Source organism: Tupaia chinensis, unplaced genomic scaffold, assembly GCF_000334495.1.
Source record: "Tupaia chinensis unplaced genomic scaffold, TupChi_1.0 Scaffold000294_2, whole genome shotgun sequence".
NCBI lineage: Eukaryota > Metazoa > Chordata > Mammalia > Scandentia > Tupaiidae > Tupaia > Tupaia belangeri.
In genome coordinates this window covers 1,596,006-1,609,522 of record NW_006159780.1, presented here as the reverse complement: position 1 = coordinate 1,609,522, position 13,517 = coordinate 1,596,006, and the positions used below count along the sequence as shown (strand labels likewise).

The window sequence follows — 13,517 nt, the reverse complement described above, 5'->3', positions numbered from 1 at the left end:
GAGTTTTAAGCCACCGGGTCCGGGACGCGAACCGTGGTCGACTATGTGGGAGTCCAGCGACATAGCCATTACGCTAACTGCTGGTTCCCTAAGGCTTTTATATTTTTGATGCTATCAAAAGTGGTAATGCTATTTATTTATTTTTTGATAATGCTTTTTAAATTTCAATTTCTGGATATTCGCTGCTATTATGTAGAATACAATGAGTATGTATTCTATATATTCTATGTATTTTATCCTTCAGCTTTGCTCAATCACTTGTTAGTTGTATCAGGTTGTCAGGAAAGTCATGTTTTACATAGAAAAACATGCCATAATTTTCCAGATGACCTGATAGAAGCATTTTGTAGATTTCATCCATTTTTCCCCCGCCTAGACAATCATGTGTCAGTGACAAAAGACAGTTTTATTTCCTCGTTTCTAGACTGGATGCCTTTTATTTTTGCCTGATTGCTTTGTTTAGAACCTTTAGAATAATGTTACATAGAAGTTGATTGCTTACATCCTTGCCTTGTTCTAGAACCTGGTGGAAAAGCATTCAATTTTTTGTTGTTACATATGATGTTTGCTGTAGGTTATGTTTTATCATGTTGAGGCAGTCTCTTTCTATTCTTACTTAACTAAGAATTTTTTTTTATCAAGAATTAGATTATTTTTCCTATTTTACTGAGGGTGTGTGTGCTCTTCAGAGAAAGACAGAGAGTCATAAAAAGAGGGAGAGGGAAAAATCCTTCCCCATGGGGCATAGTCATATCACATTCTTTTCTCCATTTTCCCACCCATTGGGATTTTGGGCACACAAACACACGTGTGCCCAGTGCGTTTTTCAATATTCAGGGTCAGAGACTTGAACTACACAATCAGCCACGTGGAGTCTGGCTCCTTTAATCACCAGGCCATGGGGCTGGCCAAAGAAACAGATGTTTGATTTTTTTCAGTTTCAAATGAAAAGTCCATGCAGCTTTTCTTTTTTAGTGTATTGATTTTTGAACGCTAAACCAACCTTGCATTCCTCAGATTAGCTGTTTGTCATGATGTATTCTCCCATGGGTTATTTAAAAGTTTATTAGTTTCCAAATATTTGGGGACTGTTCAGAGAGCTTTCTGTTTCTGTTTTTGATTTCATCTCATTGTAGTTGGAGAGCATTTGTATTAATAGTATGGTTGATTACTTTTAAATTTTAATTTAGATTTGTTTTATGTCCCAGAATGTATAGTCTGGGATGTGTATTCTGTTACTGTTGGGTTAGAAGTTCTATAAATGGGGACCAGAAGTTAACATAATGGCTATGTTGCTCGACTTCCATGTAGTCAACTGTGGTTTGTGTCCCGGATCTGGTGGCTTAAACGCATGCCAGGCACGTGTGTGTGCGTGCCCAAGATCCTGAGAGGAGAATGGAGGAGAAGGGATTGCAGCGTGGCCATCCCCCATGGGGGGTGATTTCTTGCTTTCTATCTCTCTGTCTCTTTCTGTCTTCCTGTCTTCCTGGCAAATGCATGCGCCCTATAGCAAAAACCTCTCCAAAAAACAAACAAACAAAAAAAAAGAGAAGTTCTATAAATGTCAACTCTATCAATGTGTGTGATAAGGTTTTTGAAATCTTCTGTATCCTTGCTTATTCTGACTCCTGGTTCTATTGTTTACTGAGAAAGGGATGTATTAGTTTTTGAGGGCTGCCATAACAATAGCACAGATAGAGTGGCTTAAACAGCAGAAATTTATCGTCCCATTCTTTTGGAGGTGGGAAGTCCAAGACTAAGGTGCCAGCGGGATTGGTTTCTTCTGAAGCCTCTCCCCTTGACATGTAGATGGCATTGTTTCCCTGTGTCCTCACATGGTCATCCCTCTGTGTGTGTTTGTCCTCATCTCCTCTTCTTGGAAGGACCCTGGTTATGTTGGATTACGGCCTATCTGTATGACCTTAATTACCTTTTTTTTAAAAAAAATGATTTATTATCATCATAATCTTGTTTATATTACATTGAATTGCATATAACTTTACAGTGTATTACATTGCTTTTTCCAGACGGAATGCCATGCATGTCAGTCAATATAGAGACATTAAAATTCCCACTTCATCATTCAATATCTTTTCATTGTTTTTCCCAATCATCATTATTATTCCAATTATTTTTTTAACCAATCAGTATTTCTCATTTTGCTTGTTAAAAGACTTTACCCAACAGATATACTTCTCAGACCAATCCAGTTGAGAATACTATACACGTCACCATCAATAGGTAATAAACCCTATCTGTGTCCTACTAATGTCATGCCTCTCTATTTGTTCTCTTGCTATCTTTCTCTATACTCTTCTCTTCTCCCTCCCCATTCCACACTGTCTTATCCTCGTTAAATATTTTCCCTGTTTTTATGTCTTCCAATATTTCGCTCTCTACCATGGAGTGCGGATAGTCGGTATATATTAAGTGGATACATATAATATCTTTTTTTTTTGAGAGATTTTCACTGTAGGGCGCGTGCGCTCGCCAGACAGACAGAGAGAGACATAGAGACAGAAAGCGAGAAATCACCCCCCAGGGGGGATGGTCACGCCGCAATCCCTTCTCCTCCATTCTCCTCTCGGGATCTTGGGCACGCACGCACACGTGCCCGGCGTGAGTTTGAAGCCACCGGGTCCGGGACGCGAACCGCGGTTGACTACGTGGGAGTCCAGCAACATAGCCATTACGCTAACTGCTGGTTCCCAGCCACTTCAACTTTCTTTTGATTAATGTTGACATTTTTTTTCCTAGCCTTTGCCTTTTTTTAAAAAAATATATAATTTGACAATCCTTTGATTTGAGATATATTTAAACTATTTATGTGAGTGTGTTTATTAATATGGTGAGGTTTGAATCTACCTATTTTTAGCTTTGCTTTTCATCTTTTTTTGAGCCATTTTTAGATTAATTGAATTTTTTATGATTTAATTTTATGTTCTTTGTTGGCTTATTATTACATTGCTGGCTCTTTTCATTCTTTGTGTGAAGCTATACTTCCATTTTCCATTTCCCTTTTGCCCAAGGTCTTCTCTTTTGATATTTTGTCAGCCATAAACTGATTCTTTCAACTTTCAGCTTTTTATATCTTAAGTTTTTGAATCACTTTTTGTCTTTGAAAGATACTTTGCTGGATATAGACTTCCGTATTGACAGACGTTTAAAAGTATTTATATTGCTCCACTATATTCTTAATGCATTTTTATTAAAAAATGAGAGGTCTGTTTTTCCAATAGTGGGTCCTATGCATGTAACTTGTCTTTTTATTTCCTCTTGCTGCTTGTAAGATTTTATTTTTATGGAATTTTATTTTTATGCAATGTGATGATCATGTTCTTCTGTGTAGTTTCTATTATATTTCTCGTGTAAGGGATATGTTGACTTTCTTAGCTCTATAGTTTTATCATTTTTCTCCTATTTTGGAAAAGTTTCAGTCATTATTTCTTTAAATACCTCCCCCTTTCCTTACCTTTCTCTGCTTCAGGAACTCCAGTTATACTTATGTTGTATAGAGTTCTTCCACAACTCCTTGATACTCATTTGTATGTTTATTTAGGTTGTCTCATCTCCCTATGCCTTATTTTAGAAAGACGGTAGCCTGATGTCAAGTTCACTCATCTGTTCTTTCATGGTAATCAAATCTGCCAATGTATTTCCTTCAAAAAGTTCACAGGGGGACCAGCAGTTAGCGTAATGGCTATGTTGCTGGACTGCCATGTAGTTGACTGCGATTTGTGTCCTGGACCCGGTGGCTTAAAACTCATGCCGGGCGCGTGTGTGTGCGTGCCCAAGATCCTGAGAGGAGAATGGAGGAGAAGGGATTGCGGTGTGACCATCCCCCCTGGGGGATGATTTCTCGCTTTCTGTCTCTCTGTCTCTGTCTGTCTGTCAGGCGAGCGCATGCGCCCTATGGCAAAAACCTCTCAAAAAAAATTCACAGAATTGAATTATCAATGTGTTCTTCATGGATTTAAAAATATTTTACATCAAAACAAACTCATACTTTAATTCCACTTTCCATGAACTTTTGAGGTTCTCTTGAAATTCCATCTAATATTTTTCATCTCAGATTTTTATGTTTTCTTCTATGGATATTTGTTTTGTATCTTTTTATATCTTCTAGTTTCTATGGGGTTGTTGGAAAAGTTGTGACGCATTTTTGCATTGAAAAACAAAAAAAATACATCATGACTTTTCTGGCAACCCACTACTTAACTTTTGAACGCATTAATACAGTTTTAATAGTTGTTTTAACATCCTTCTTTGCTAATGCTAACATTTCTTTCAGTTCTGAGTTAGTTTTAATCGATCAGTTGTTCTCATTATAGGTTGTATTTTCCCGTCTCTTTTAGTGTTTGGTGATTTTGATGGGCTCCTGGACATTTAGCTCCTTGGCTGAAAAGCACTTTTAGATTTTTTACAGATGTTTTTGGGCTTTTTTTTTGTTTTTTTTCTGGGATGCAGTTAAGTGTCTTGTAAATATTGGGTCGCTGGAAAAGTCATGACACATTTTCTAGAAACACTAGAAAAATATGTCATGACTTTCCCAATGATCCAGTGGCTTGATACTTTTGAGTGCTGTTTAGGTAAGATGGGTAGGACAGAAGCAGCGCTCTATTTTGAGGTAATTAATTAATTACTTCTGGTCTGCTGATACAGATGGGCATTATTCCCAACTCTGTGTGAGCGTGGGGCACCTGGTTATTCTTCCTCTAGCGCTGAGGGACTTGTGCACATGTGTGCACATGCCTAATACACTCACTTATCAGTATTCACCTCAGTATTTGAGGAGGCACCTTCTGTAGATCTAGAGTTCTGTTCAGCTCTCTGTTCTGTGGTTGTCTGTCTAGCACAGCTCTGTTGCTTTCTTCTTTCTAGACTCTGAACTCCTCCTCACCTCAGATGTATACTGGGCTCCACCTGGTTTCCCCCTTTTTCCATAGTCTAAAAACTCCTAAGAATCTGGGGGCTTTTGTAGAATCTACCTCACTTTTCCCTTATTTCTGAGGACTCACTATTTTTTATTATCTAATATAATAAAACCGGTTTCATGTATTTTATGGATTTTTTGCTGTTGTTGTTACTTCAGGTATGATAATAAATCTAGTTCCTGGTAGTACTTTTGAATCAGAAGTGGAAGCTCTTATAGATATACACTAAAAATAAATAGAAAAAATGCTATGACACTGTTTACCATTACTTTGTCTTTAAAACTAGAGTACCAGGGGCCAGGAGGTGGTGTAGTGGTTGAGGCACTGGACTCCCACAGGGCCAACCATGGTTTGAGTCCTGGACCTGGTGGCTTGCTTTCTCACCCTCATCTGTCTCTCTCCTGTGAATACGCATGCCCTATAGCAAAAAAAAATTTTTTTTCTTTTTTGAGAGGTTTTTGCTATAGGGTGTGTGTGCTTGCCAGAAAGACAGAGAGAGACAAAGAGATAGAAAGCGAGAAATCACCCCCCAGGGGGGATGGCCATGCCGCAATCCCTTCTCCTCTATTCTCGTCTTGGGATCTTGGGCACGCACGCACATGCGCCCGGTGTGAGTTTAAGCCACCGGGTCCAGCACTCTAACTGCAGTCGGCTACATGGCAGTTCAGCAACATAGCTATTACGCTAACTGCTGGTCCCCCCATAGCAAATTTAAAAAAATAAGATAAATAAAATTAAATAAATATTTAAAAAACAAACAAACAAGCAAACAAAAAACTATTATTACTAGGGCCAGCAGGTGGCATGATGGTTAAGGCACTGACTCTCATGTGGCTGACCATAGCAAAACTAGAAAAACATAAAATAAAAAAGAAGAAATAGGATTAGGGAATGTGATATCTCACTTTCTCCCCACCTCCAATATGCATCTGATTGCAAAATACCAAAAGACCTGTGCCCACAGCATGAACTAGAATATGTTCTTCACCCAGGAAGTTTCCTCATATAATTACACATTTCCTTAGAAGTGACCATTGTCATGTCTGTTAATATAGATTAGTCTACATCACTCACGGTGTGCACTTGCATCTGACTGCAGTCAGCATAATGCTTTCCATGTTTTTCTATGTGATTTGTGTGTGTGTATTCCTGAGTAGTATTCCATCATATGAATATTAATATAGTTTTTTATTTTTAAAAAGCTATTTCTTTTACAATAGATATTTGGACTACTTTCTCTTTGAGGTACTTTTATTTATTTATTTTTATTTTCTATTTATTTATTTTTTAGGTTTTTGCCATCGGGTGCATGTGTTTGCTGAGAGAGAGACAGACAAGAGACAGAGAAAGGGAAGTGAGAAATCACCCCCCAAAGGTGATGGACACCAATGCCTTCTCCTTCATTCTCCTCTTGGAATTTTGGTCACACACACACTTGGGGTGATTCTCAACCTCCAAGTCCAGAGCTTTAATCGTTATCAGCTATGTGGGAGTCCAACACTTTAGTCACCATGCCACCAGCTGACCTTACTTTTTTTTTTTAAGTTTTAATTTTTCAAAAATTAAGTTTATTTATTTATTTTTAAATGGGGCATCTGTGCTCCCCGAGGAGAGAGAGAAAATAAGAAAGTACTGCCCATTCCCAGAGGAGTATAGCCATGTGTAATCCCTTCTCTTCCATTCTTCTCTCGGGATTTTGGGCATGAATGCACATAAGTCTGATGTGTTTTCAAGCCGTTGAATCAAGAACTCAAACCCTCTACAGTGTGGGGTGTAGCTGCCCCAACCACCTTGCCACAGTCTGGCCCTTGAGTACTTTTAAATAAGCCTGCCATGACCATTCTTTACAAGTCTTTTGTGGACATAGGCATGTGTTTTTTTTTCAGTGTACATAGGAGTGGAATTATAGGTTGATGCATAGGTGTGTGTTTAAGTGAATTAGAAAGTTTTGGGAACCAACAGTTAGCGTAATGGCTATGTCGCTGGACTCCCACGTAGTCGACCACGGTTCGCGTCCTGGACCCAGTGGCTTAGAATTCACGCCGGGTGCGTGTGCGTGCGTGTCCAAGATCCCGAGAGGAGAATGGAGGAGAAGGGATTGCGGCGTGACCATCCCCCCTGGGGGGTGATTTCTCGCTTTCTGTCTCCATGTCTCTCTCTGTCTGTCTGGTGAGTGCACGTGCCTTATAGCGAAAAACCTCTCAAAAAAAAAAAAAAAAAAAGAAAGTTTCAAACCAGGGCTAGCAGGTGGCCTGGTGGTGGTGGTTAAGGCATTGGACTCCCACATGACTGACTGTGTGGTTCGAGCCCCGGACCTGGCAGCTTGAGAAATCAAACCAGGCATGTGTGTGTGTGCATGCCCAAAATTCCAGAAGGAGAATAGAGGAGAAGGAGATTGCAGCATGGCCATCCCCCCAGGGGTGATTTCACACTTTTTCTCTATCCATCTCTGTCTTTCTCTGGGAAGCCCACACACTCTATGGCAAAATCCTAAAAATAAAATAAAATAAAATAAAATAAATGAAAAAAGAAAATGTCAAACTGTTTCCCAAAGTCATTGTGTCATTTGGTCCATATTCTTGATAGCATTTCATTTTCTCAGTTAATTTTAATTACTCTGGCAGATGAGTAATGGGCTTCATGAATCAGTGTTCCTGGTAGAATACACTGTCACCTAACAGTGGGTCGGTGTAAGGATTGGCATGTACTGTTTAGAGCAGGAGGGGTTCCTCTGAGATCATTAGCTACAGCTGTGAGCTTTTAATGTAGAAGTGTAAATTTGGTGGACGTGTGCTTAATTTCTTCCTACTTCTGTGTGAAACCACGTATCAGGTGCAACCACACATGTGTGACAACCTGGCTGCGACCGTCTCTTCTACAGAAGAGCATATCAGCTCCTAGAGGCTCAACATCTTGGTGGGGAATCTGTGATGCCTTTGAATCAGCAACTTCAGCCAGCTTTCTCTTAACATAACTGCTGTTCTCTAGTCATTTCTTCCAGAAGAAAAAAGCATTAGTACCCTGTAGGTGTAGCTGGATTATTTTGTCATAGGAGTGAGGCTTGCGAGCTGCAGGTCTGGGAGCGAGTACAGGTCACATACGCATGTCAGTTAGTGCGACGCTCCGGCACACTCCGTAGTGGTGTTTACGAGTGCGGGGAGAGTGCACTTCTGTGCAGGACTCTGGAACTGAGATGCCTGGGAATGTCAGCATCGCCAGATGGTTTCTTGCTTTTCTCCGTTGATAAAATTCCTGTGTTAGCTCTTTATAAATCTACCGGATTTATTATCTCCTGAAAGGGAATAGAAAACAAACAATAAACCGAAGCTTTGACAACCTCTTCATTTATTTTTCAGCCAGAGGAATTGACTGCGAGTCTGCACAATTTCAAGACCAAAGCCTTTAAAAAATCCAAAGTCTGTGGAGTTTGCAAACAAACGATCGATGGTCAAGGTAGTTCGTGCCGAGGTAAGTCCATTTTTATTATTCTATTGTTCATTAAACCAAAGTAAAATAAATGCGAAACCAAGTGCAGACATTCTCTGGGAGTTTCCAGAAGTTAAATCGTGGAATTCCCCTCTCACCCCAGGTTCCCCCACCCTAACTTGGCAGGGACTGACCTTATTTGCACATGCAGCTGCTCATAGGACTACTCTTACCGAGGGGTCAGTATTAGTGTGTCAGGATTCATTCTCTGGTCTCGTCTGTAGCCTCAGGGACTCCTCAGTTTACTCAGTTCAACTTTTGGGTTTCTTACTGAAGTCCCTAAGGGACATTTTCCTATTCTTCAGAGTTAGGGTCACTTCGGTGTGGCCCCTTTCAGCCTGTTGACAAGGACGTGCCCGTCACTCAACACAGCCACTAGCTTACTTGATTTTTGACCCACAGGGAGCTGATGGAACCTGCTGGTTCTCTGTGATTGCATGACACGCTAGGATTGGGACTAGGCAGGCTGGGTGGGTTGGGGGGTGCATCACAGTGGAGGCTGGTTGGGGCTGGGCCCCAAGAGAACAAGGGGGCTGTTCTTCACATCATTTCACTCATAGGGGGTTGTGTTTCCTCTGGCAAGTTTGCAGGGTCTCGGCTGGTGGGCTCCTGTGGTGTTGCGATTCTCCTTCCTCCCTTCCTACAGACTCTGGCCAGGATTCCTGATGGCTGCTTTGGAGTGGGGCTGAGAGGAAAAGATGCACAGAGGTCAAATTTGAGTGTGGGGGACTTTAACTAGGGCTTCCATGCTCCCCGGGGATTCTTTTAGAGTTAAAGGGCCTGAGCCTGGCAGGAAGGCTGGGTGCTCCTCTCATGAATTTTATGCCTTATACTCGGGGTGGTCATTGACTCCTTGCACTGGGCAGGGGCCTCCCTGAGAGGGTGACTTGCAGAGCTGCAGGTGTAGGAGAGCTATGGGGACCAGGCCAGCACCAGCTGGAACCTCACTTGGGCCTAAAAGGAAGCCGAGAAAGCTGGGGTGGAGTGGTCTCAAGAACAGGGCCCAGCAGAGGTGACCTGTGGAGCAGGTAGTCTCACTGCCCTCTGTAACGTTGCTCTAGGGTCTGCCCAGGCTGAGTGCACTCAGGAGCCAAAGACGGGGAGTGTAAGAGGAGTTCATGGTGTCTGTCTCCATGGCAGGGGACAGGGTCAGTCAGATCTGCTCTGAGGAGACGTATGACAGCATGTGATAGCAAACGTCTTCACTGTGTTTGCAAACACTGGGCCGCAGGCTGGGCAGTCTGGGAGATCATTCAGTATGTATGTCCACATCAGGCATCGTGTCGGCCACAGTGCTGTGGCCTTTCTGTTTGCAGATGCCAGAGGATAAGGAATAGCATCGATGGCCTCAGCATGACATCTCTCTCCATCAGGCTTCTCCAAAGCCTCTGTGAATGGAGACAGCGGTCTCTCTGCATCCCAGTGGGGGCCCAATACCCCAGGAACACAGTAGGGATGGCAGGCCCAAGACATCTCTTTATGTTTTGAGCCCCATACTCATAGAAATGCTCCTATTTTGTGGGCCAGCCCTGTGGCCTCGTGGTTCAATGAACCGGATACCACATGACTGACTGCGGTTTGAATCCCAGCCCTGGCAGCCTGAAAAACATGCTGGGCATGTGGCATGTCCCAAACCTGACAGGATGGAGAAACAGAGAAGGGATGCATTGTGACCACACCCTATGGGGGGTGCTTTCTCCCTCCTCCTCTACCTCTGGCCAGTGCATGCACCCTCTGGCAAATTAAAAAAGGTCTCTCAATATTTTGAAAGTGTGGTGTGCAACCACGATTCTGAAGTACGGAAATAAGGAAGAGGAAAGCCGTGGTTGAATGTGGAGCATGGAGCATGGAGCCAACGCAGTCCGGAGAGCCTGGAGACTGGAGCTGCAGCCTGCTGGGACTTGGCAGCCCTGGTCCCTGGCCTCTGAGCTGTGGGCATCATGGGAGCACTGACCTTGAGCAGCGTGGCACTGGCAGGGGTCCCAGGGGCCTGTTCTGAGATGCCTTACCCTAGCATGACATCACAGGCTGATGCTCACATGCAAAGGTTCCTGGGAACGGACACCTGCATGTTACATGCTCTGTGGACACAGGCTTGATTTAGGAGCAAGGGTTGAGGCCAAACAGCTTGGCTGAGTGTTGACCCTGACCCTGACAAGGTCAGTATCTCCTCCTGGTCTGAGTCTAGTATGGGGGCGGTTGTGTTGTGAGTGCTGGATGAGACGGGCATAAAGCATGCAGCCAGGCGCCGTTGTGACGATTTCTCCTGGGGGCATGTGTGCATGATTGCACATGTGCGTGCGTGAGTGTGGGAGCTGGGTGTGGTTGTGTACGTGCATATGTGTAGGTTCACACATGCATGAGTGTAGTATGTGACTGTTCCTCCATGTGAGAACACATGGGCACATGTATATAGTTGTGGCTCCATGCATGTTCCATGTTGTGAGGGTGTTTCTGAGAGTTCTAGTGCTCAGCTATTCTGCTCTGTGACATCCATTATCTTTTTATTTAGTTTATTCTTTTTTTCATGAGAGTGAGAGACAGGCAGAGAGAGAAGAGGGAGAAAGAGAGAAAAAGACAAATGCCTTCTCTCTTCCGTCTGGGGTCTCAAGTGTCACGGAGCTTTTCCCCGTAGTGAGGATCACGGGCATTGGGCCTCGTGTGTACAGGTTCACTGGGGACTTAGCCCCCTGTTCTTCCATGTGGACGAGCCTCCCTGAGCAGTGTGTTACTGGTGTGCCACCCAGCTGGCCCCGATGTCCATGATCTTACCCTGAAAGAGAGGGCACGTTTGGAGATGGGAACTGCTTTTGTTCTGGAGAGACAGAGAGGAAAGAGACATGTCCGTTAAGGACAGGTGTTGGAACCAGACTGACCTTGCTGTACCCTCAGCTTACTGAGAGGGTGTAATTGGCACGCTGGCTCCCATGGTGGTGTTGATCTCACACATATCTGTGGCAGCATCCAGGCCTTCAGAGAACGGGATCAAGTGTGGTAGCTGATTGGTGTCAGTGGGTATCGGTGTTTCCTTATCTCGGAGCTTTCTAGGATTCTAACTGGGCGTGAGGCAGCAAGACCCCAAGAGCATCTCCCCGCTGGGGTCCTGCCACATGCTGTGTGCCTGAAGCCCGTCCTCGCCTGGAGGACCTCGTGTGGATGTGGGAGGGCTGTGAGTGGCTGTCCTGTGCGGTGTTAGGTCCTCTACTCCAGGCCCCCACACTGTGTTATCTCAAAGGTGAAATGATTCTCAGCCAGGAGCTTTCTCAGCCACCTACTTTTCTCCTTGAAGGAAATCATTCATTAGCTCCTATCCTTTTGGTGACTCACCCTCCTTCTCATACCAGACTCACCGTTGCCTTCCTTACCCCCTCCTTCCCCCACATCTGCTTTTCCATAGCAGGGACATGTTTCTGCTGCTTCCTTGGCAGGTTCCCGTGCATGGGAGCTGGGCAGCAGATGTGGTCCCCTGTGCGTCCCCACCCTGGACTCTGGGCCTCCTTGGCTGTCATGGGAGTGTTGGCAACAGGAATAGATGAGACCTTGAGTTCAAGTCCTGGCCCTGCCAACCATACATTCCCCGTTGACCTTGGGCATTTGACTTTTGCAAAAGTTCATCTTCTCAACCATAATGTGAGCCCAAAGATTCCCATGCGAAGGTGGCGGAGTCAGGAGCTGGCAAGGTGTGTGTGTGAGGGCTTGCTCTGAGATGCTGAGAGACGGAGGCAGGCACGTGGCATGTGGATGGTTCCTTTGTGCAGCCAGCATTGCCCACCTGCACCCACACATATAGGCCTATTCAGAGGGCACTCGCTCAGCTCTTCCAGGACTCAGTGCAGCCCTGGGCTCACTGGCCCTGACACCTGGGGCTGAGGGATGTGAGTGTCGTGGTCTCACTTTCATGCTCCCTTTCCCAGCCTGGGTACATATGGCATCAGCTCCTTGCTCTCCCCATCTGTCTTGGGAGTGACACTCTCCTTCAAGCCCTCCAGGAGGGTAGGCTCCAGTGTGGACTGTCCTTGGTCACAGGCCACGGTGGTGGAGTCCCTGGAGTATGTGGTTGCTCCTTGCTGAGACAGCTGGCAGGGGCAGGGAATGGGACAGGCTCTGGGAAGCTGTATCGAGTCCATAGTAAGAGGAAGCAGCTGCCTCAACCTGGGCTTAGGAGTGCTGTACTGTCGGGAGGGGCAACAAGGCCAGATTCTGGTGAAGGAAAATCTCTACACTCTGCAAGAAAGAGGCACCTCAGACGGTGCCTGCCTGCTGTGTCCTCGCATGGTGGACAGAGCGAGGCACTTCTCTGGACCCACTCTGGTTTGAATGTATTCACCAAAAATTTGTGTGTTGACATTTGGGAGCCAGTGTAACCATGTTTGGGGGTGGGGAGATGGCCCGATTGTGGTAGTGATGGGGGATGGTGAGGTCATCAGGGTGGGCCCATGTTGACCCTCTGGTTGCCTGTGAGAGGAGCTCCCAGCTAAGGTGGCAGGTAGCACTGGGAGGGGACAGTGGTGTTGGGCACTGCTGGAGGCCAGAGCATTCTCATTTCCCAAGGAGGGAGACTACACCCCCCCATTTCTAGCACAGGCTGGTTCCTGGAACGTGGTTATTATGATTTGGGGTACATACTGGAGGTCATTAGTTAGAGACATTTCTGCTGTCTTCTTTGGGACAGTTTCATAAAACTTAGAAGAATTTAGAAACATGGTAGGAAAGTAATCAACTCATTGTCGTACTTGTGGTTAAAGTCTGTGCCCCACCCCCACCCCTGTTCAAATCCTTACTCCCCTGTGATGGTATTTGAGATGGGGCCTTTAGGGAGTGTATTGGTCATGAGGGTAGGGCCCCTGGGATCAAGTTCTCCTGGGTTTGCAAGGAGGGGAAATGAGCCAGAGACGTGGCACAGACGCATGTGCTCCAGGTCTCTTAGTAATACCCTCTGTGGCCTCAGGACTTCATCAACAGGGAGACCCTCACCAGATGTGGCCCCTTGATTTTGGAGCTCCAAACAGTGAGTGGAATAACCTTTATTCTCTTAGATTACCCCGACTCAGGTATTTTCTGGGATTAGTAAAAGAATGACTAGAACCATTCAGCAGG

General features: G+C 44.7%; 1 protein-coding gene across 1 annotated transcript in view; it reads left to right on the top strand.

Moving 5' to 3' along the window:
- The first annotated feature begins 8,293 nt into the window (after positions 1-8,293).
- TNS3 (tensin 3) overlaps positions 8,294-13,517 on the top strand; it is a 239,551-nt gene continuing 234,327 nt past the window's right edge. The window contains 1 exon segment of the mRNA XM_006150681.3: positions 8,294-8,402. The gene's annotated coding sequence lies outside the window, so the exon portion shown is untranslated.